The 22,352-nt window shown below is 31.6% G+C and overlaps 1 pseudogene; it reads left to right on the plus strand.

Moving 5' to 3' along the window:
• Window positions 1-389: 389 nt before the first annotated feature.
• Window positions 390-1,551, plus strand: LOC135958582 (putative nuclease HARBI1; annotated as a pseudogene).
• The last annotated feature ends 20,801 nt before the right edge of the window (window positions 1,552-22,352 follow it).

Below are 22,352 nucleotides of genomic sequence, written 5' to 3' on the forward strand. Positions count from 1 at the left end.
CTTTGATTGAATTTAGATATTGATACCAAAAATAATCTTAAAATAAACTGAACAGCCTGGCCCACGATGTCGAAAGAAAACTTAAGCGAAAGAAAGTCAGTCACTCACTTTCATTCGAAACAGTGGCCCACTATCTTACGACTTATCGTTCGCTTTGCTGTATGTTTCAAACGTAAACCAAATAAATAATTAAGTTGCCATATCTTCATTCTAGAAAACAATCGACAATATATAACAAAAAATCGCTTAAATGAAAAATGCAACTGTGTGCTACTTGAACTTGACAGTAAAAGGTAAACAAAACAAACCAAACTTATATCAAAACAATAATAAAAATAGTGCAAAATAAAATTTTATCAAATAAATATAAAATAAATAAAAAAAATACAATGGATCTGACGATTGCAGTTCATTTCTTAGAGGACGATTGCAGTTCATTTCTTATTATACACAGATGTATAATAATAAATACCTACGCTACGTTTTGTACTAGATTCATAGCAAACTTTCGTATATCTAAGGATATATTTGTTAATATACTGAATGTCATGCAGCACAGATGTAAACCTGGTTTCAGAACTACACAAATTCGGCCTGACATAAAACTGGCTACATTTATGCGATTCTTGGCTACGGGGAGCTACCAGCGCACGGTAGGTAATGTGTCATCCAGCAGTAAAGCGTCTGTGTATAGGATAATAAAAGAATGCCTACTGTTGTTTGAGGAGTTCATTTGTCCCCAGTGGATAAAGATGCCACTCCCTGAGGAAGAAAATGCAATAATGGAGGACTTTTTTAATCATAGTAGATTCCCGGGAGTAATAGGTTGCGTGGATGGAACCCACATTCGTATTAAGTCTCCAGGGATAATGTGAAGCGGTTGTACTATAATAGAAAGGGATATTATAGTTTAAATGCAATGATGGTGAGTACATATGCTTTATGAACTAAAATTCAAAACTAAAAATTACTTTATTACCAGATTTGTGACCATAAAATGAGCGTCAGGTATGTTGATGCTAGATATCCCGGCTCCAACCATGATGCATTTATATGGGAGTATTGTATAGTTGACCAAAAGCTGCAAAATGCCTTTGACGATGGGAAACGAAAAGCTTGGATACTTGGTAATTTATACTGAACGATATATGTTCAATACATACATATGTATTTATCAGCATTAAACAATTTTTACTTATTTTAGGTGATGGTGGCTACAAACTAAAGCCGTTCTTAATGACACCATACAGGACCCCAAGAAATGCCATCGAAACGCGGTACAACAAAAAGCATGCCAGTGCTCGTAATGTGGTAGAACGGTGCTTTGGCGTTTTAAAAAATAGATTTCGCTGCATACTTTGTTCCCGAGGACTGCACTACAGTCCTGAGAAAGCTACACAAATTGTCAATGCGTGTTGTGCATTACACAACATGTGCATTAAATACAATTGCGTTGAAATCGAAAATGAAGAATTTCAAGTCGATATCTATTCAAATGACATTGAAAAAGACGATTATGGGGAGGCAACTGCCATGCCTTTAAGCCTATAATTATATATATGTACTAGTATGTATGTGTATTTAAAAACTTTTTATTATCACCATTATTATTACTATTATTATCGTTATTATCATTATTATTATTACTATTATTGTTATTATTATTACTATTATTAAATAAATAAAAATTAAATTAATTCAATTTATATACAGAAGTATATAAAAAACAAAAAGAAAAATTCATTTTTTGAAAATTAGTTATAATATTTAAAAAGAAAGATTTGGTTGGCAAAATAAGTTCAGCTTCATTTTGTAATAAATTAATGAACTACATATATGTACAGATCAATACATATGTTATATATGTACATATGTATGTATATATATTGCAGTTTGAAATAAATTTATGAACTATATGTACAAAAAACATATGGCTTTAATTTATGTTTCCTTTTTACTGGAGAATACTATTGATATAAAGGGTAATACAACTGTTTGATTGTTGAATTACACTTGCATTCAACTTGAATTCCAGTAAGAATGCTTTTTGGGAATGTTGTGAAAACATAAAATTTACTTTTTTGAAAAACAATCAACCACTTCTGATCGGAATGCGTCAATAGATGTTAAAATTTTGGCTTGTGTTTCAGCAATTTTTTTGGCTGCATCTCCTTGTACTTCAGCCGCATCTGCCATTCTTGTCACTGCTACAACAAGGGCTTTTGTTGCTTCAGCTAAAGTTTTTGTGGCTTCGGCCTGTTCTTTGGCTGTAGCGGCTGACGACTCAGCTATACGGACTTGCCTACGAATGAGTGAAATTTGCTCATTTGTTGCTTTCACCTTTTTGGACGAAGAGCAACTCATTCTCAGTTTCACTGTGTTGGCGTTTTTGGTGTGGTTGTTGTGGTATATTATCATCTAATGAGAGAAAAAAATCATTTTGTGTGGATATTCCTAAAGTACGATTGGATTGAGTGTCACTAAGTTTGCTTTGTAACGTGGGTTGGCTTGCGTATGTTTGTTGTTGTCTGGTTGGTGTAATTACAGCTACCAATGTGCTACTCTTTGGTGATGCAGCTACCACTGTGTTATTCCTGAGTTGTGCGTCTTTCAATATTTGATTGTTTTTTACCGGTTTGGAGTTGATGCAATCTGCGTAGCCGAATATACCGCCACCCGGTGCTGCAGATTTATTTAGATTTACTGTTCTATCAATTATTGGCTCCAAGGGCGTTAAATTGCACATGCGATACACACCACCACCTGTTTCGCGAATGCTCTTATTATTATCGGCAAGTTTTTTTTGGTTCGGGACTTTAAATCAGCCCAGGTCTGCAAATATTGTGTGTATATATATATATAAAACAACAAACGAAGCAAAACCATTATATACAAATTTACCTTTTTCCACTCAACAATGGTTCGTATAGGAGGACCGAATGAATTTAATTTGTTAGCAAGTTGCACCCACTGTTCCTCCGTTGACATTCGGCAGCTGCCATATATTCCACGAGAGACTGCAGTTGATGGTAATTTGATTTTTTGTTGCTAAGATTGTTATATTCTTATTATTATCTATTTTCATACATACATACATATTTAGTTACAATATATATATTTAGGTATTTTACTTACCATTTATTTTCCATTTTGATATTTTTAATTTGTAATTTTCTTTATTCTTGCACAAACGACAATAAATAAAAAGTGAGTGAATTTGACATTTCAGTTCGTACGAACGTCAGACAATGCAAATAGTGAGCCGTAATTTTGTATTGAGTTGCTTACGTTATCGTTCGCATTTGTTTTCTTTCGACTAAAAATATTAGTGAGCCGCAAAACAGCTGTTTGTCGTTTGAAACGACAACGTTCGACATCGTGGGCCAGGCTGTAAATTACAAATTTACATACATATTTCTGTAAGTTACTCTTCATTCATATTTGGTTTCATTCATTCATGTGTGCTCTTATCAATGAGAACTTATAAAAACAACGAGAGCTCTCTTTTTAAGTAAAAGTTGATCTAAATCGATTAATGAAACTAAAGGAAAATGAAACAAATGAAAGAATCAAATTATGAATGAATAATAATTTACTACAATGTGTTTTTTTATTTTTTATTATTAAACTCAAAGAAAAATGTTAGTAATGTACAGCACGTTTGGGTTATGTCAAAAATTTAAATTTTTATATTATTTTATTATTTTTTTTTTATATATATATATTAAGTATTCTTATATAGAGAGAGTTTTTAATTAAAAGAAAATTTCATAACATGTGGTTATATAAAAAAAATTTCAATTATTTTATATTTTGAAAAATTTTCATTAATTTAAGTATTCTTTTTTTATGTATATGGGGCATTTCACGTCAAGTGAACCAACTTTTGAAATCGATGTCTTCCGATGAAATTTGCACCAATGTTAGTTCTATTGGATAGTAATTCGGACACCATTTTTCAACAAGATTGGTCAAGAACTCTCTGAGTTATAGGAGGTCAAAATTTGACATTTTGGCCAAACAGGTGTTTTTTTATCCATATAACTTATTACCTATTGTTCTTAGCAAAATGTGTCCCAAATAGTTTAGATAGCTATTTATGCAATCTTTCGAAAAAAAAAATTAAAAAAATTTAATAAAATATTTTTGATTTTTTTTTTTAAATCAAAAATATTTTTGACTTTTTTTTCAAAATGGGCCCTTTTTATTTTTTTTAAGAAAGCTTAGGTCTTTTCCTAAGCGACCTATATGGTCGCTTAGTGGGATGCGAGTGGGATATCTATCAAAAAAAATATTTTGTAACTCAAGATTTAAAATTTTTGAATTTTTTTGCAAAATCAAAAATTTTGTTGACTTTTTTTTAAAAAAATGGACCCATTTTTTAATTTTTTTTTTTTGCTCAGAAGAAAGCTTATGTGTTTTCCTTTAACACCCTTTTTGTCGCTTAGTGGGATGCGAGTGGGATATCTATAAAACAATGTTTTGTAACTCAAGACATACAATTTTTTACTTTTTTTTTAAAAATCAAAAACCTTTTTGACTTTTTTTTTCCAAAATGGACTCTTTTTTATTAATTTTTTTTTCTCAAAAGAAAGCTTAGGTCTTTTCCTTTAAAACCTTTTTGGTCGCTTAGTGGGATGCGAGTGGGATATCTATCAAAATAAATGTTTTGTAACTCAAGACAAAGGTTTTTAAATTGATTTTTTTCATATTTGTGTGTAAGTGTTTCTAAAACCTTAAAAATAAAAACCACAACAACTGACCGATAATAGCCACTGGAGGGGTGCAATATGAGGCCGACCGCTATTAATTTTCCACCCCCAAAATTTGTCTGAGTTTTGTATCTTGCGGCTTTTTTAGTCAATCCTAGAGGTAGTTTTCAGCGCACGTGATTTTCATTGTTAAAATATCAGGTGCCCCAGAAACAAATTTTTGGAATCAAGTGGAAATATTTTATGGCCCTTCTCCGAAGTACCAGTTTATTTATTATTTTATGACATTTGACTTTAAGAAGTGGGTGGAGAGGTAGAAGTTGACAGGTAGGTTATTTATATGGTGGTTTATTTTTATTATTATTTGTAACATTTGGTTAAACTAGGTACTTTAGTATGTAAGCCCTTCTTGACCCTAATAAAAGATTTTAGACTCATTTATTAAAACGTACTACCTATATGATCTTAAAAAACTATTTATTGTCATTCTGAAGACATACGGAAATCAGTTTTTTAGAAACAGCGTTAAAGTTAAGACGTGTGTTATTTACATAAATACTTACAAAATTCAAAATGTCTACGACTTCTAAAAAGGCTAAGGTTGAAAATGAAATTTATTCGTCTTTTTGTTTTAATCCCTTTAACAAAATGAAGCACAGATCATCAGATATGCGAAATATTTCCGACGGCTTATTAAAAAAATTCCTTACGCTGTCAAAACGATTGAAAATTTGTGGATCATGCAGGAAAGAGCTCGGAAAGTTGAACGAATTACCGAATTTGAATAGTAATGAGCCTTGCGTTGAAGTTATTCCAGATGAAGACAAAAGTAATTCCGAGAATGAAGACAGAACTGTTGATGATGATGGTTATTCTAACTTTTCAAATTCAACGAATGAGTGTCGAAACCAATACCATAAGGATGCAGTAGAAGTTCTTGAACAAATAAAAGAGAAATACAAAACGTCACAGAGTGAAGCTGAAAGAATTCAACTTCTCACGCTTGCTCCAAGAACATGGAGTTCTGCAAAAACAATGACTGAGTTTGGAACGTCTCAACGAAAAGCAAGAATTGCTAAACAATTGGTAGCTGAGCATGGGATTCTCACACTCCCAAACAAAAAGAAGGAAAAACTTTGGAGTGCGATACTAAATCTCTAATAACTCAGTTTTATCAGCGAGATGATATGAGTCGCCTGATGCCAGGGATGAAATACTGGATGTCTGTACGAATCGATGGCAAGAAAGTTCAAATGCAGAAGAGAATGGTTCTCTGTAACCTGAATGAATTATTCGCAACATTTCAATCTGAATACGAGGATGTCAAAATTGGATTCACAAAATTTACACAACTGAGGCCAAAACATTGCGTTTTGGCAGGAAGCAGCGGAACTCACACAGTATGTGTTTGTATTTACCATGAAAATGTTAAATTGATGTTGAAGGAAATCAACTTAAATTACTTAAAAGATGATTCATCAGAAGATTTACACCATTACCGCGATTGCCTTAAATTGACTATGTGCCCTAATGCTACTACTTCTTGCCACTTAGGTGAATGTTCGAATTGCCCGGAAACCACATCCATCAAAGAAAATTTAATCAACTCTTTTGATCGAGAATGTATTGAGGAGTTAAAATTTGAATCTTGGCTTCAGACTGAAAGATGCACACTGAAAACCATAATTTTAAATGTGGATGATTTTGTGGAAGAACTGTGTAGAGGATTGCTAAATTTGAGAACCCATGACTTTTTAGTCAAAGAGCAGTGGTCATTCTTCAAGGACTTAAAAACACATTTGAAGTCTGGTGAATTCATTATTTCATTTGATTTCGCAGAGAACTATAAATATGTTCTTCAGGATTCCATACAAGCATTCCACTTCAATAACGACCAAGCAACTATATTCACAGTAGTTATTTACTACATGAAAGAAGAAAACCTGGAACACAAAAGTATGGCAATCATATCCGACGATTTAAAACATGACACCGTTGCAGTTTATGAGTACCAGAAGATAATACTAAATTATCTAAAATCAAAATTTACAGTAGAAAAGGTATACTACGTTTCGGACGGAGCTCGTCAACATTTTAAAAACAAAAGTAGCTTCGCAAATCTTACAGCTCATGAAAAAGATTTTGGAATGCCAGCTGAGTGGCATTTTCATCCTACTGCTCATGGTAAAGGAGCATGTGATGGTATTGGAGCAAACCTCAAAAGAAATGCAGCGAAGTATAGCCTCCAGTGCTCTCATCAAGATCGCATCTTAGATGCGACTGCTTTATTCCATTGGGCAAAGAATTATTGTAAAGAAACTAAAATAGTTTTTAGTAGCAAAGAGGATCATGAGGAAACATTGAAAACACTAAAGAGCAGATTCGATGCTGCGGTAACAATCGATGGCACTTCTCAATACCATGCTTTCATACCGCTTGTCGATGGAAGACTCAAATTAAAAAAGTTTTCTGCATCTACTCAATGCGATTTCTTTCCAAAGCCAAAAAAGAAGCCAGCAGCGAAATCAGTAGCTGAATCTAATAACGCCAAGAAAGGATTGACAAAAAAAAGCAGCTAATAAAAGTGACAAATAAGGAGGATAAAAGTATGGATATTTGAAAATTTAAAAACTTCATAAATTAAGTGTAAAAATAGTTATTATATAAATTGATCTATTGTGATTAAGATTAAATTTTACTAAATTATTCATATTTTTATTATTATTATTATTATATATTAAATTAATTATTATTACAAATAAATAACAAAATTAAATTATTCAACATTTCCATAGAAAAAAAGTGATTTTTATTCCTGAGGTTAACATATTATGGGTATTACAGTATCGAGGCTATGAAATTTTAGTTGGGTATGTTACATACCATCGGAAAGGCTAATGTGTCTAGTTTCTCTGCGTAAGTTTAATTTTTAAGGTTTACACACAAATATGAAAAAAATTAAAATAGTGCAAATTTAAAAACCTTTGTCTTGAGTTACAAAACATTTATTTTGATAGATATCCCACTCGCATCCCACTAAGCGACCAAAAAGGTTTTAAAGGAAAAGACCTAAGCTTTATTTTGAGAAAAAAAAAATTAATAAAAAAAGAGTCCATTTTGGAAAAAAAAAGTCAAAAAGGTTTTTGATTTTTCAAAAAAAAGTAAAAAATTGTATGTCTTGAGTTACAAAACATTTTTTTTATAGATATCCCACTCGCATCCCACTAAGCGACAAAAAGGGTGTTAAAGGAAAACACATAAACTTTCTTCTGAGCAAAAAAAAAAATTAAAAAATGGGTCCATTTTTTTAAAAAAAGTCAACAAAGTTTTTGATTTTGCAAAAAAATTCAAAAATTTTAAATCTTGAGTTACAAAATATTTTTTTTGATAGATATCCCACTCGCATCCCACTAAGCGACCATATAGGTCGCTTAGGAAAAGACCTAAGCTTTCTTAAAAAAAATAAAAAGGGCCCATTTTGAAAAAAAAGTCAAAAATATTTTTGATTTAAAAAAAAATCAAAAATATTTTATTAAATTTTTTTAATTTTTTTTTCGAAAGATTGCATAAATAGCTATCTAAACTATTTGGGACACATTTTGCTAAGAACAATAGGTAATAAGTTATATGGATAAAAAAACACCTGTTTGGCCAAAATGTCAAATTTTGACCTCCTATAACTCAGAGAGTTCTTGACCGATCTTGTTGAAAAATGGTGTCCGAATTACTATCCAATAGAACTAACATTGGTGCAATTTCATCGCGATCGGAAGACATCGATTTCAAAAGTTGGTTTACTTGACGTGAATTGCCCCATATATATAAATAAAGTTTTTATTTTATTTAATTACTTTATATATTATATTTAGCTTTATCTTATTATAGTCAATAAATAAAATTTTAATTATGAGAATTTTGATTTCAAAAAAAAAATATTTTCTTTTAGCATAAGTGCTATTAAAAATTTTTATAGTTAAAAAGTGGTATCAGAATAACTAAGATTTTTCAAATATTAGAAAACTGAAGTTTACCTGTGTGAAGTGATTATGACATAAGGTGCAATAACTTATGTATATTAGAGTCCCTTAGAATTAAATTTTTGGAAATGTTGAGACGGTACCCCCTGAAAACTTGTGTAATGACATAAAATACCACCAAAATTTTTTTAGCTTGTTCTAAGAAGGGCAACCCGTGCCGACTTAGCGATTTAGTTTTGAGGTGCATTTACAAGGGGGAAAAATGCATTTTTTTTTCAGTTTTTGTAAAAATTTTGCCATTAAATAATTACTTTAGCAATTTGATTTAAAAGAATCGAAATGTGTACGTAATTGTCGTTCTAATAAGATATAAAAGACAAAAGTTGGTTAAAAAATGTTAAAGTTATTAAAAAATCGCCAGGCCATTAACGTGTCTCAGGCCACTAAATATATAACATTTCGCTATCTTTCCATGAGAAATTTGAAATATTGAAAAATTTGACTTTTGACTTTTGACCTTCTCGATTTAAGGGTTAACGTTTTCCGATTTTAGTAAAACTTTCAGATTGTATTTAAAGTTACCGGGAATATAATATTCTGAATTGCTTTTGCTTAAAAATCATAACAGTAAAGAAATTCGGCTCATTCGCAAAATATGGCCAACAAAATAGTTTTTCTCGAAAATCTCAAAATTTAAATCGCAGGTACGGAAAAATTATAGGAGGTATTGTCATATTTTTTTCATATTTTTATTCCCTATTATGTTGCCCATAAATCCCCATGAGATGATCAAAAAATTCTGAAATTGGTTTAACAAAATTTTTAAAAATTTGAAATTGGAGTTTTGAAACTGCCGTTAAAAAAATATTTTTTTATTCATACCTGGGAATAGGTTAGCGGTATCCTACGAAGACAAAAACTCATATACAAGTAAATATGGATATATTCTAAGTAAAAATAAACTTTTATTTTAATATTTCTCAAAATATGTTAATTTTGTTCCTACACTTCATGTTCTAGTGGCCTGAGACACGTTAATGGCCTGGCGATTTTTTAATAACTTTAACATTTTTTAACCAACTTTTGTCTTTTATATCTTATTAGAACGAAAATTACGTACACATTTCGATTCTTTTAAATCAAATTGATAAAGTAATTATTTAATGGCAAAATTTTTACAAAAACTGAAAAAAATGCATTTTTTCCCCTTGTAAATGCACCTCAAAACTAAATCGCTAAGTCGGCACGGGTTGCCGTTCTTAGAACAAGCTAAAAATTTTTTTGGTGGTATTTTATGTCATTACACAAGTTTTCAGGGGGTACCTTCTCAACATTTCCAAAAATTTAATTCTAAGGGACACTCTAATGTATAAGTTAACACCAAATATGTTTAAAAAAATAAAATAATTCTCACAGTCAACAAAGCTTACGTTGCATCTACAATTACACAACAATCCAGACACAACGTGGCTTTGTTCCCATCAAAAGTGCTGACACCATGTCTAGCGGCTACACGAGTCAGCATGGAAGAGTGGCGTGATCAGCCAACGAGTAAGAAAACCTGTGGTTGCTGTTTAGGGTAGTTTGTAAGAATACTTCACTTGTACTTTTACCATTGAATAATAAAGAAGTTGTGCGGTAAAAACCCACAATAAAAAAATTATTTTTTTAAAAAACTTTATTAATTTAAAGTTAATTGGCGCCCGAGCAGGGACCCTAAAAAAGTCCTTTCGGTAAATACGTACAGTCAAGCCTTGGTAGTGGCCCCTTAGTAATCCCTAAAGGATAAAAAGGATCGAGCGTGCGCCGATGCCAGCCAAGCCCGCGGACGCGGAAAATTGTTAAGATAGAATAAGTGATAATTTTTTTTAAAAAAAAAAACATTAAAAGAACATAAATAAATTTACATAAAGAAAACTGAAATAAAGAAATAAACTCATGTGAAAAATTAAAACAAAGAACAAATAAAAAACAAAATAAGTGAACAATTAAAAGAACATAAATAAATTTAAGTAAAGAAAACTAAAAATAAAGAAATTAATTAAAACAAAAGAACAAATAAATAACAAAAAAAGTGAAAAATTAAAAGAACATAAATAAATTTTAGTAAAGAAAATTAAAACTAAGGAACATTCAATAAAATATTATCAGTTAAATTAAAGGCGAATTACATAGGAAACGGCGGCGAAAAAAGAAAAAAACAACAAGCATCGAACAGCACCCATCAACCAACATGTTGCGGCTATTGTTGTAAGATTATTTAATAATTGTATTTTTTAAATTTAAAACTTAAGAAAAAAGAAAAAGATAAATTAAGCGATTGATATTGTTTTTTTAAAAAAATTTTATATTAAAAATAAATACAAAGAAAGTTTTTTTTGTGAAATTTCTAAGAATTCTTTTCAAGGTATTTCATTAGTTTAGAAAGAAATTTCCTTTTTTGTTCCCTCATGCCTGACGATCCAATAGAAGAAATAACGGAATGATTGAATAAGGCACTGACAATGACAACATCAAACAGACCCACCACTTCATTCACTCTTCCCGGACTGAATGAAGTTCAAAAAGAACAAATCAAACAGATGATACAGAACATAACAGGAGTGGAAAATGACAATTTATTGGACGATGGTTTAGACCAGCCTATAGGCACGGTTACCGCAGGTCTGGAAGAACTTGATAGGGTCCCGGACATTGTACGCTCCATACGAGAATTCTCCGGAAAACCAGGAGAGTTCAACTCCTGGCGAAAGTCAGTAGATAGAGTATTGGAAATATTTAATCCTCTATGGAACACCGGTAGATATTATGCAATTTTACACGTTATCCGAACCAAAATAACTGGTGACGCGGACACGGCTTTGGAGTCATATAGAACTCCACTAGATTGGGGCAAAATAAAAAAGTGCTTGATGATGCACTATTCAGATAAAAGGGATATCGGAACCCTAGAGTATCAGATGACGGTATTATGTCAAGGAAATAGGACAATTAACGAATTTTATCAAGCTGTGTATCAGCATCTGTCATTGATACTTGACAAGGTTTCTTGTCTTGATCTTGATGAGGGTAGCCTCTGCGCGATGACCAATACGTACAGAGAAAAAGCTTTAGACACCTTTATAAGGGGTCTTAGCGGTGACCTTCCTAGGTTATTGAGTATTCGAGACATCTTTGCCTCAGGCATTGCACATATGTCTAAAACTGGATAACATGACGTTTCGAAGAAACTATGCGCACGGACAGACTTCTAGGGCAATGGCTCAGAAGGACAGAATTGGGTCGCCAAATCTTACTTACGGTCGTAAATTTTATCCAGAGCTAGCTCATACCGGTGCTGGCGTATCTTTTAGACCACCAATTCCACCGCGATATAATCCTGTAAGGAATTTTAATCCGAATATAAGACAACCTATTTACCCTAACAGATTCCCAGGACAAATGATCCGCCCTCGGAACACAAATGACATGAATGGCTATCCTAGACCGCTTGGTGTGGAACCAATGGAAATTGATCATTCAACTCAGACTAAACAGGTTAACTACATAAATCGGCCAAGTTTCTATCAGAATCCCAAAAGACCTGCCAACGGGTCTTTCCAAGAACCAATTAGTAAGATGCAAAGGAACTTTCATATAAGCACCGAATATGTGCCTGAAAACACATGGGATGAATGGTCCTGTTACCCACCTGAGGGTAGTGAGGTTGATACCCGTCCACCGGATGATGAATTTGGTTATGTTCAGGATTACCTTCAACAACTCCCGGATGAACACGATATCGCTGCGGGAAATAACGAGGTCCAACCGGATGACGTTCAGCCCTTGCTTAATTTTTTAGATTAAATTGTTCCTCGTTGCCGTACTTGCAAGAACGAGGGACGGAAAAACAATTTAATTTTTATTAGATACAGGTAGTAACAAAAATTATATAAGACCCGACTTAGTGAAGAACCCAAAGAACAACGAGGAAATATTTTTTGCTAAATCAGCTAACGGGGGAATAAGAATATCACAACACACATTTTTAAACCTTTTCGAAATTGATGATGAACCACTTAAATTTTTTTTATTACCGAATTTTGACTCATTTGACGCGATATTAGGTAATGACAGTATGAAAGATCTATCTGTTGTTATTCATACCGCTGACAACTATTTTACAATCAAAAATGGACAAAGAATTAATATCAAACAGCGAGCTTCTCAAAACGTGAATAACATTGAAATACGGACTCAACATTTAAGCGAAGGACAGAAAATATCCCTCGAAGCCATTGTGAAACAACATGGTCATTTATTCGCTGAACCAGGTGAAAAATTGACGTATTCCACCGTGGTGGTGGGAGAAATTAGAACAGAGAATAGATCACCAATATACGCAAAAAGCTATCCGTACCCTATGGCTCTAAAGGATGTCGTAGAAGAAGAAATTAATAGACTTTTACGTGACGGTATTATAAGGCCATCGAGATCACCTTATAATTCCCCTATCTGGGTAGTGCCTAAAAAGAATGACTTATCGGGGAAAAAGAAATTTAGGTTAGTTGTGGACTTTAGGAGACTGAACGCAATAACAATATCTGATAAATATCCTATACCAGATATTAATGAAGTCCTTGCAAACCTTGGCGGGAATCAATACTTTACTGTATTAGATCTCAAAAGCGGATTCCATCAGATTCCGCTTAGGGAAGAAGATAGGGAAAAGACTGCCTTCTCGATTAATAATGGCAAGTACGAATTCACTCGATTACCCTTTGGGCTTAAAAACGCCCCGGCTATTTTTCAAAGAGCACTGGACGACATATTGCGGCAATTAATCGGCAAAATATGTTACGTCTATGTGGACGACATTATTATCTTTAGTAAAGACGAAAAGTCCCACCTTCGACATATGAACGAAGTATTCGAAACTTTGGAACGAGCTCACTTGAAAATACAGTTAGACAAATGTGAATTTTTTAAACGGGAGGTGGAATTTTTAGGATTTGTTGTATCGAAAGAGGGAATAAAAACTAACCCAAAGAAAGTCGAAGCGATATTAAAATTTAACTATCCTAAGACACTAAAAGAACTCCGCTCATTCTTGGGTTTATCAGGATATTATAGGCGCTTTATTAGGGGATACGCTGATATTGCAAAACCACTTACGATCCTTTTACGTGGGGAAGAAGGAAGAGTATCGAAATCAACATCTTGTCAGACTAAAATTAATTTAAATGATGTGGCAAAGAAAGCTTTTGATGATTTAAAAAATGCATTGGTATCACAAGAAGTTATTCTATCATATCCTAATTTTGATAAAGATTTTCAATTGACAACTGATGCCTCGAACTTTGCTATTGGAGCAGTACTCAGTCAAGACGATAAACCGATAAACTTTATTTCCAGGACACTTAACAAAACTGAAGAGAGCTATGCTGCCAATGAAAAAGATGGAAATGCATCCTGGAGGAATATAATTACGAACTAAGATACAAACCTGGTAGAACTAATGTAGTAGCTGATGCCTTGTCTAGAAATCCTTTGGAATTAAACATTCTTCAGGATCGACCAGACCCTTCTACTATGACTCAACACAGTGCAGAGAGTTCATCCGAAAACCTTATACCTAGTGTTGAAACTCCGGTGAATGTATTTAAGAACCAACTGTTTATAAGCATTGGTGAAGTACCTTCATACCAGTTTAAAATAGTTTTTCCAGGATACCACCGACATCTTATACTAGAAACAGGTTATGACGAACAGAAACTAATAGACGTCCTTAAAAGATACCTTAATCCATCTGTAATAAATGGTATTAAAACTCCTGAACCAATAATCGGAAAGATTCAGAACATATATGCGGATCACTTTTCAAATTATAAATGTAGGTTCACTCAACTAGTAGTCAACGACATAACTTCTGAAAATGACCAAGAAAACATAATTTTAGAGGAACATACTAGGGCACATCGCAATGAAAGAGAAAATAAAGCACAAATTATGGAAAAATATTATTTTCCAGGGATGGCGCGGAAAATCAAGAGAATAATAAAATTGTGCTCAATCTGCAAAAAGAACAAATACGAAAGACATCCAAATACGCCGGAACTTAAGGAAACGCCAATACCAACATATCCTGGTCACACAATTCACATAGACATATTTTCAACCGATAAAAAACTGATTTTGACTTCAATCGACAAATTTTCGAAATACGTACAAGTTAAACAACTTAGTGGTAGATCCATTGAGGACGTTAGGAAACCACTTAGGGAACTTTTATTCTTTTATGGGGTACCAAAGAATGTGGTTATGGACAATGAACCCTCATTAAATCCAGCTTCTATTTTGTTTATGATGAGAGAAGACTTGAAAATAAACATTTTTACTACTCCTTCATATAGAAGTGAGCCAAATGGACAAATAGAACGTTTTCACTCCACTTTGGCAGAAATAATGAGATGCCTCAAAGGAACATCTAGGGATTTTGATGAACTATTGGAAAGATCTGTAAATGAATATAACCACTCTATTCACACTACCACTAATAGAAAACCAGTAGACCTATTTTTTGGACGAACCGTTGATTTTTCATCACAGGACTATGAGACAACAAGACTCTCGAACGTTGAACGACTTAAACGCAAACAAGAAAAGGACCTTGCTTATCATAATAAAAATAGAACACCAGTCAAGGAATACGTTCCTGGACAATTAGTTTATGTAAAATCGAACAAAAGACTAGGCACTAAATTAAGTAACCGTTTTAAAGAGGAAATAGTGAAAGAAAATCGTGGAACGACCATCGTAACGGAAAGTGGTCGCGTAATCCATAAAAGTCATATAAGAAATTAAATTTCCGCACCTTTAAATTAAATATTTTTTTCCCCCACCTCCTTTTCAGACTTTTTGTGGTAACTGTTATGGCAGACTTTAACATTCTTGACTACTCTAACGCCAGACTTGTAACAATCCATACTGGGATAGCGAGAAGACAGAACGGGACATTTAAAGTTGTGCATTCCATCAATCTCGAACAATATAAAGATTTAGTTGACAATCTAGAGTATTTATTGAATACAAATATTACACATGACCATCCGCTCCGTCCGTTTCTAACACAACAAGTCTTTGTCGGCACTGCATGGAAATGGATTGCCGGAACACCGGACAGCCATGACTTTGAAATTCTATCTCAGAAAATGGAAAACCTTTTAGAAAACAATAATAGACAGATGATTGTGAACGAACTGACCATCAATAAAATACAGGAAATATCCAATATTACTAATGAAATACTGAGAGTTAGAAAGGAAGATTGGAATAACGAATTAATAATAAGATTGGAACATAAATTAAATTTAATTGAAAAAGAATTACAAAATATTGAATATGCAATACAATGGGCGAAAGTTAATATTGTGAACTCATTTATTTTATCTAAAACAGAAATCGAAATTTTAAATAATGTCTTAGAAAATTACAACATACCAATATTTAGCGTAGATGAATTGTTAACTTTCGGAAATGTAAAAATTGTAACAAATAATAAAGAAATTTTATATATTTTAAGCATTCCAATTACACAAAATGATATCTGTGAAACATATTTGGCAAAACCTATAAAATTTGGTAATTTAATAGATAAAATCGAATTCGATGAAATTTTAAATTGTAATAATGTTTTATTCGCTATAAAATATAAATGTAAAAATTATAATGATCTAACCATATGTAATAAAAATAATTTAGCTGATTTAAGAGATGACTATTGTATAACTAACCTATTTAAGAACAGAATAGGGAATTGCACCCAGGTTAACAACGAACATGTAGCCACTATTGAGGAGATAGGAAGCGATATCATATTACTAAATCAATATAACGGCAAGATCACAACAAATGATGAGGAGATAAAATTGAACGGAACTAGACTTGCCAACCGTCCCGTTTTCGACGGGACAGACCAGTTTTAGAGTCGAATGTCCCGTGTCCCGGTGATACTCTGAACGGGACACCATTTGTCCCGTTAAAAAAAAAAACCACAAAAAATATAAAAAAATCAAAAATTGGAAATACCGATAAACAAGGATGCTGCTTTATTTTCTGAAATATAGTACTTTCTAAAAACTGAGTATCGCTATTTAACAATATACATAGGTACTTAGTGCATTAACTTCTATGAGTTTCAATAAACTCATTAGTAAACATTATTTAACTTTCATGAAAAATAAATGGCACGATACTCGCTCTAGAATGCTTGTACCTTTAGTTAAAGCTGAGTTTGTCGAATTTATTACTTCAAATAATAATAAAAAAGCTGATAAAAGCGATTAAAAATATAAATTTTAAATTATGGACAGAAATAGGTAAACTTTATTAAATAAAATTTTTTTAAAGATTTTATAAACTATTTTTTTAATGAGGTGAAACAAATTATGTAAAATTATAAAAAATAAATTTTCAGACAAAGTTTGAAGAATCTCGCAATTTTAATTATCCAGATATTCAAAATTTACTATGTACTTTGAATGGAAAGTTTCACACCCACTGTTCCGATCAAGACCATTTTAGCTAAACTCTGTACAGTGATACGAATTTGATTCATACAAAGTTTAAATACTTTACAATTATAGTACTCCAGATATTCGAAATTAACTATTTACTTTGTATGAGAGATGTCACGCCCACTAACACAATAACATTTTCACCCAAAAAATGTAGAATAGTAAGGGTGATATTAGGGCAAAATTTTAAGACTTCCACAATTATAGTTCTCCAGATATTCGAAAATAACTATTTACTCCTGTATAAAGTTCGAAGACTTTCACAGTAATAGTACTCCAGATTTTACACAATTAAAATTAATGTGTTATTGTTGATTTTAATAAATAAAATAGGATAATAACACTGCTTCAAAATAACACATTTTGTCAGAACTTGAAAAGCGACCTAATGGAGGTTGTATGCCTAGGTGAGGACATGCTAAAACCGTTTTCAAAGATTTTGAACACCCTCAAAATTTTGAGTTATTTTGAAACAAGTGTTTTAGGGTAGGTAGTACTTCAATACCTCTAACTCAGACATTTTTAAACCGATTTCAAAATTTTAAAAAATAATCTAAGAAATTGTATAAGTTATTAAAAAAGTTAAATTTTTTTTTTATTTTTTTTCGTAATTTTTCAAATTCAACAATAGTTATTTTAATTTTTTTCTATGAAAACCAAATTTTTTTTGCACAGTGCTTTATAGACAAAAAGGAGATATTACTTATTAAAATCGGTTTATATTTGCAAAAGTTAATAAACTTTTTAGAAAAAAGTTCAAAAATATTTACCCTGTTTTTTTACATTTATGTATATGCGCTGGGGGAGAAAATACTCAAAAAGGTATTAATGAAAAGTTGAATAACTTTTACAGTTTTCATCCGATTTGAAAAATTAAAACCATGTTTTATTAAGAATAGTTTCCTTATACATTGATATAAATTTGTATAAGATTTCATATCAAAATAAGCAATGAAAAGCGACTCAAATCAAAAAAGATCGTAACAAAAACCATACTTATAACTTACAAATGTATCAATAAATGCGTGTCATTTTAAAGCGTAATAATATATCTTTCCGAACACGTTAAAAAAAATAAAAATTGAACAAAAACTGACTGAGTTACAGATCGATAAGTTGAAAAACATCACTCTAAACGGTTTTTTCAGAATAACTTCTGAATTTGAAGGTGTTTCTGAAATTTTTGACACAATATGTAATGTACTCAGCAAGTCCTATAACCCACGCTAGGTCATTTTCCATGTTTTTTTCCATCGTTCTCCGATCATTTAGTGGTGTCCCGTTTTGGAAATTTCAAAAGGTGGCAAGTCTAATAGTGACAAGAATTTGATTCATACAAAGTTTAAATACTTTACAATTATAGTACTCCAGATATTCGAAATTAACTATTTACTTTGTATGAGAGATGCCACGCCCACTAACCATAACATTTTCACCCAAAAAATGTAGAATAGTAAGGGTGATGGGCAAAATTTTAAGACTTCCACAATTATAGTTCTCCAGATATTCGAAAATAACTATTTACTCCTGTATAAAGTTCGAGGACTTTCACAGTAATAGTTCTCCAGATTTTACACAATTAAAATTAATGTGTTATTGTTGATTTTAATAAATAAAATAGGATAATAACACTGCTTCTAAATAACACTTTTTGTCAGAACTTGAAAAGCGACCTAATGGAGGTTGTATGCCTAGGTGAGGACATGCTAAAACCGTTTTAAAAGATTTTGAACACGCTCAAAATTTTGAGTTATTTTGAAACAAGTGTTTTAGGGTAGGTAGTACTTCAATACCTCTAACTCAGACATTTTAAAACCGATTTCAAAAAATAATCTAAGAAATTGTTTAAGTTATTAAAAAAGTTAATTTTTTTTTTATTTTTTTCGTAATTTTTCAAATTCAACAATAGTTAGTTTAATTTTTTTGTACAGTGCTTTAAAGACAATTTTATATAGACAAAAAGGAGATATTACTTATTAAAATCGGTTTATATTTGCAAAAGTTATTAAACTTTTTCGAAAAAAGTTCGAAAAAAATTTTTAACCTGTTTTTTTACATTTATATGCACTGGGGGAGAAAATACTCAAAAAGGTATTAATGAAAAGTTGAATAACTTTTACAGTTTTCATCCGATTTGAAAAATTAAAACCATGTTTTATTAAGAACTTTTCTTTATACATTGATATAAATTTGTATAAGCTTTCATATCAAAATAAGCAATGAAAAGCGAATCAAATCAAAAAAGATCGTAACAAAAACAATACTTATAACTTACAAATGTATCAATAAATGCATGTCATTTTGAAGCGTAATAAGTTTTCTTTCCCAACACGTTAAAAAAAATAAAAATGGAACAAAACCTGACTGAGTTACTGTTCGATAAGTTGAAAAACATCACTGTAAACGGTTTTTTTCAGAATAACTTCTGAATTTGAAGGTGTTTCTGAAATTTTTTGACACAATTTGTAATTTACTCAGCAAGTCCTATAACCCATTTTTTCCATCGTTCTCTGATCATTTAGTGGTGTCCCGTTTTCGAAATTTCAAAAGGTGGCAAGTCTAAACGGAACATATCTGGTAAAATACTTTAATACAACAATAACGATCGATGGACAAGAATATTATTCACGAGAAATAAGCGGCAGTAAACCCCTACCAGCCTCTCTACAACCAAAGGCGACTGGTGACAGGATAGAGGAAGTGCTATCATTAGAAAGACTACAAAAGATAAATATGGGAAATATTGAAAGGTTGAAGCTGTTGGAAACCAAAAATAATGTACTGACAATAATTGCTACATTGATCTTAATTGCTGTCCTTGGAGTTGTTATATGCGTTAAGCTGTGGAAAAGATTTGGCCACCAGGAAAAAGAAGTAAAAGAAACTCTTCCAGAAGTAACTGAAATACCGGAAGATGGTAGAGAAACGAAGAGGAAACAGTCAAGCATCTACGATCTGCACTCATTTTGAACAATCGGGACGATTGCATTTAAGGAGGGAGGAGTTAACACCAAATATGTTGAAATATGTTTAAAAAAATAAAATAATTCTCACAGTCAACAAAGCTTACGTTGCATCTACAATTACACAACAATCCAGACACAACGTGGCTTTGTTCCCATCAAAAGTGCTGACACCATGTCTAGCGGCTACACGAGTCAGCATGGAAGAGTGGCGTGATCAGCCAACGAGTAAGAAAACCTGTGGTTGCTGTTTAGGGTAGTTTGTAAGAATACTTCACTTGTACTTTTACCATTGAATAATAAAGAAGTTGTGCGGTAAAAACCCACAATAAAAAAATTATTTTTTTAAAAAACTTTATTAATTTAAAGTTAATTTATATACTCCCGCTTTAGGAAAGTTCCCACAAAATAACTTTTTGGTGCTTCGTCCAACGGAAAATCTTTTAGCAAGAGGTCTTTTATCCAGAATTGTTGGAACACGAGGTAATTGTGAAAGGTTGGAGACCGAGGTCTTTTGTACTCCGTGTATATCAGATTTTAAAATATCCTAGGGCAAAATTTTGGTAAGTTTTCGCCAATCTAATAATTCGAATTTTCCCTTACCTTCCACAATTCCGGACCAGATCAAATTATATATAATTTTATTGTTGGGTCACTTCCTATTTAACTTTTGTAATTTAGTATTAATCTTAGAAAATTTACTTTCACTCTAAACTTTCTGATATTTGTATAACTTAATATAATGCAATTAATTAAAGTTTGCAAGTACAGAGTACTTTTCTGTTTGACTGTTTCTAGATCAATGAATTACGCAAGTTAAATATTAATTTTTTTTAAAGACGTTTTGAAATCATCTTCGAAAAAAAAGAACAAAAATTTAATTAATAAAAGGGAAAGAAGAAAAAAACCGGATTGTGCATGAAGAAAAAAATTGCAATCATAAAAAATGCCCTTGAAAATTTTATACATTTCTTTCATAAAAAGAAGACATAAGAAAAAAAATTACTTGAAATTAAGAGAGGCTCAGATTTAAGAGAAAGTGGTAAGCTGAAAAGCAGTAATTTAACAACTGTGATAAAATTTTTAGCATAACCGTCCCATATTCCTACCCGAAAATGTTATCATTAAATAAAGCTTGTATCAACATAAGAAACAATGATGAATTTTGTTTTAAATGGGCAATAGTTTCAGCAATATATAATTTTACCATAAGTGCTGAGAGGACATCGACTTATCCAGTGGATAAGATGAATTGGCGAAACCACATTAAATTTGAAGGTTTATGCTTTTCATTACAAATAAAACATGTTGAGCTTTTTGAAAATCTCTACGAATGGATAAGCATAAACGTCTTTGGATACGATGAAGAAAAAAACATTATAATTGGACCATATTATAAAACTAAAGAGATTAAAACGCAACATATTAATCTTCTGTTTCTTCAAAAGGAAACTAATTCATCAACTACAGCACATTACGTATGGATAAAAAATATTTCAAGGTATAATAATATGAAAACTATTGAATTTTATAAAAATACTTAAATAATTTTATTTCTCAAAAACAGATTAATTAGAAAACAAACCAAACATAAAGGAAAAAATTTTGTTTGTAACTTTTGTCTACAACATTTTACGAAGGAATATATAAGTACTATCTAAACATATAACAGAGTGCAACAAACGAGTAGTATATCTGCCTAATGAAGATAAGTCTACACTAAAATTTAATAATCATGGAAAAGCAATAGATGTACCGTTTGTTATTTATGCGGATTCCGAATGTATATTTCAAAATATTGATACATCCATTCCAGATCCTAATATTTCGTCAACAACATTCATAAACAAACATATACCTTATGCTTTTTCATACTTTATTAAATGTAGTTTTGATAAGAACTTAGATAAATTAAAATCTTTTAAAGGGTTGAATTCACCCAAATTATTTATAACAGAATTATTTAAGGATGTAGAGTATTTGCACACACATTTTTTGAAAGATATCAAGCCAATGATTCCTTTGAATGAAGAGGAACAAAGAAATTTTGAAAATGATAATGTATGTCATATTTGTGGATCTTCATTCATCAATGAATTGAAGGTAAAAGATCATTGTCATTTAAGTGGAAAATATAGAGGACCA

The sequence above is a fragment of the Calliphora vicina genome, chromosome 4, assembly GCF_958450345.1.
Source record: "Calliphora vicina chromosome 4, idCalVici1.1, whole genome shotgun sequence".
Lineage (NCBI taxonomy): Eukaryota > Metazoa > Arthropoda > Insecta > Diptera > Calliphoridae > Calliphora > Calliphora vicina.